This window comes from Trichechus manatus, unplaced genomic scaffold, assembly GCF_000243295.1.
Source record: "Trichechus manatus latirostris isolate Lorelei unplaced genomic scaffold, TriManLat1.0 scaffold00001, whole genome shotgun sequence".
NCBI lineage: Eukaryota > Metazoa > Chordata > Mammalia > Sirenia > Trichechidae > Trichechus > Trichechus manatus.
In genome coordinates this window covers 19,325,823-19,329,384 of record NW_004443937.1, presented here as the reverse complement: position 1 = coordinate 19,329,384, position 3,562 = coordinate 19,325,823, and positions in this window count along the sequence as shown.

Below are 3,562 nucleotides of genomic sequence, written 5' to 3'. Positions count from 1 at the left end.
ACGCCCCCTCTCAGCCGTGTAGGCCTCGTCTTGGCCCCCTCAGGACAGGCTCCTCTCAACCCCCTTAGGACAGCTCCTCTTGGTCCCCTAAGGACAGGCCTCCTTTTGGCCATGCAGGCCTTGATAGGTCACAGACACTTCATTTGCATAGTAGGCTATAGTCACTTTATTCTCATAAATATGTTGACCAATCCTTGCAAGGTGCATGAAATAGACCAATCACAGGGCAGGCTGCAGTCAAAAGAGCCAGACAAAAACTATCAAACCACAAGTTGTTTACAGCTCACCCAGGAAACGTCAATCAACTTGGGCAAAAATAACAAACCCTAGGGGTAGAAAACTAGGGCAAAGGTAACTCCTCAAGGCTGAGGGGGAAAATCTCTCAAGCTGTTTTTCCAAAGAGCCAAAACAACAGGCCACACAAAGGAACACTTATTTCACCACAAGCCCTGACACACCATGCACCAGCTCATCCACTTGCTTTAAGGTTGAGGAGAACTGGAGCCCAGGATATCTGTGCCAGTGACTCTGGGCTCACCCCATTTACCCAGCACATTTAGGAAGAGGAGGGGAAAAGACTACTGCACCAGGGTCCCCTCATGAGAAGAGGGGAGGGAGAGCTGAGGATTCATGGATGTGCCACGCTTCATGGGAAGTGCCTCCTCTGAGGGGCCCTGTCACCCCATGTGTGAAGAGAGAGAACATGGTTCCAGCAGAACACAAATAACAGGTGTTGAGAGAAAAGGGCAGACTTCCCTGGAAAGCAGGATCCCCGGGGGATCTTGGGTGGCAGCATTTATCTAGAGCTTTGGGACTCTTATGGCAGAAGGGGATCTTATACATTCAAGTACATCTTTCTGGCCTCAAGTGCTGGGTGGAGGAGAAGAGCGGGTGGCTAGCCTGAGGGTTCTACCTCGGGGAGGTGCCCTGGAGAGAGGAGGAAATAAAGTGAGGTCAGTCCAGCAAGGTTTGGGTCTTGCTTAGGGCATCTTATTCCAGTGGACCCCAGCTTCAGCAGTCAATCCACTATTTGGCCTTGGCAAGCCACTCAGATCTTCTTGTCCTGGGTTCCTTCATTTCTAAAATGGCGATGATAATTCTTTGTATTCATTAAACCAAACCAGTTACCTTTGAGTCAAGCTGACTTATGGCAACCCCATGCGTGTCAGAGTAGAACTGTGCTCCATAGAGTTGCCAATGGCTAATTTTTAGAAGTAGATCACCAGGTCTTTCTTCCCAGGTGCCTCTGGGTGGACTTGAACTGCCAACCTTTCAGTTAGCAGCCAAGTGTGTTAACCTTTTGCACCACCCAGGGACTCACATGTATTAATTAAATGAGATCTTAGTTGGAAATGGACTTAGTAAAATGGAGCATGCTATGCAGGTGTGGGTTTGGGGAGCAGAAGATAGAAGGAAGGGAGGAAGGCAGCTGGAGAAGAGGCAAGGTATTTATACACATCCCTCTCCACTAGGCACTAGGAAACAATGAACTTGTGGATCATTCATCCTCCCACCTCTTCACTGAAGCAGATCCCCAGGAGAGAGGGACTTCACCTTGCCTTTTGTCAACTCTTACAGCCTGTACTTGGGGCATCCAGCACTGATACTCTCAGCACCACTTCCCCCTGGTCCCAGGTGGGCACAGTGCACATTAGCTGCCAGGAAAACATGGAGTCATGCAGGGTACTGCCCACAGCCCATCCACCACTGTGTCTCCAGGTCTGTCAGTGCGATAGCCATGTAGTTATTTCGAGGTCTTGCTATTCTTTTTTTTTGTTTTTTAATTGTTGTACTTTAAGTGAAAGTTTACAATTCAAGTTAGTCTCTCATACAAAAATTTATACATATATTGTTATGTGACCCTAACTGGTCTCTCTATACTGTGACAGCACACTCCTCCTTTCCACCCATGATTTCCCGTGTCCCTTCAACCAGCTCCTGACCCTCTTTGCCTTCTCATCTCACCTCTGGACAGAAGCTGCCCATTTAGTCTCATGTATCTACTTGAGCTAAGAAACACACTCTTCACAAGTATCATTTTATGTCCCACATTCCAGTCCAATCTTTGCCTGAAGAGTTGGCCTCAGGAATGGCTTTAGTTCTGGGTTGACAGAGAGTCCATTGGCCATGCTTTCTGGGGTTCCTCCAGTCTCAGTCAGACCATTAAGTCTGGTCTTCTGACTAGAATTTGAGTTCTGCACCCCACTTTTCTCATGCTCCATCAGAGACTCTCTGTTGTGTTCCCTGTCAGGGCGGTCACTGGTGGTAGGTGGGCACCATCTAGTTCTTCTGGTTTCAGGCTGATGCAGTCTCTGGTTCATGTGGCCCTTTCTTTCTTTTGGGTTAATACTTTCCTTGTGACTTTGGTGTTCTTCATTCTCCTTTACTCCAAGTGGATTGGGACCAATTGATGCATTTTAGATGGCCGCTCGCTAGTTTTTAAGACCCCAGATACCACTCAGCAAAGTAGGATGCAGAACGCTTTCTTTAAAAATTTTGTTATGCCAATTGACCTAGTTGTCCCATGAAAGCATGGTCCCCAGACCCCAGCCTCTGGTACTCTGTCCCTCAAAATGTTTGGTTGTATTCAGGAAACTTCTTAGCTTTGGTTTAGTCCACTTGTGCTGACTTCCTCTGTAGTGTGTGCTGTCCTTCTCTTCACCTAAGATAATTCTTGTCTACTATCTAGTTAGTGAATAACCCTCTTCCTCCCTCCCCACCTTTGTAACCATCAAAGAGTGTTTTCTTCTGTTTAAACCTTTTCTTGAGTTCTTATAATATTGGCCTTATACAATATTTGTCCTTTTGTGACTGACTAAATTCACTCAGCATAATGCCTTCCAGATTCATCCATGTTATGAGATTTTTCATGGAGTCATCATTGTTCTTTATCATTGCATAGTATTCCATGGTGTGAATACACTATAATTTGTTTATCCATTCATCGGTTGATGGGCACCTAGGTTGTTTCCATGTTTTTGCTGTTGTGACCAGTGCTGCAATGAACATGGGTATGCATATATCTATTCGTATGACAGCTCTTGTTTCTCTAGGACATATTCCAAAGAGTGGGATTGCTGGATCATATGGTACTTTTATTTCTAGCTTTTTAAGGAAGTGCCAAATAGATTTCCAAAGTGGGTATAGCATTTTACTTTCCCACCAACAGTGTATAAGCGTTCCAGTCTCTCCACAACCTCTCCAATATTTATTATTTTTGTTTTTTGGATTAATGCTAGCCTTGTAGGGGTGAGATGGTATCTCATTGTAGTTTTGATTTGCATTTCTCTAATGGCTAATGATCGTGAGCATTTCTTCATGTGTCTTGTTAGCTGTCTGAATCTCTTCTTTGGTGAAGTGCCTATTCCTATCCTTTGCCCATTTTTTAATTGGGTTATTTGTCTTTTTGTTGTTGAGGTTTTGCAGTATCTAGTAGATTTTAGAGATTAGACGCTGATCAGATTTGTTGTAGCCAAAAATCTTTTCCCAGTCTGTAGGTTGTCTTTTTACTGTTTTGGTGAAGTCTTTTGATGAGCATAAGTGTTTGATTTTTAGGAGCTGC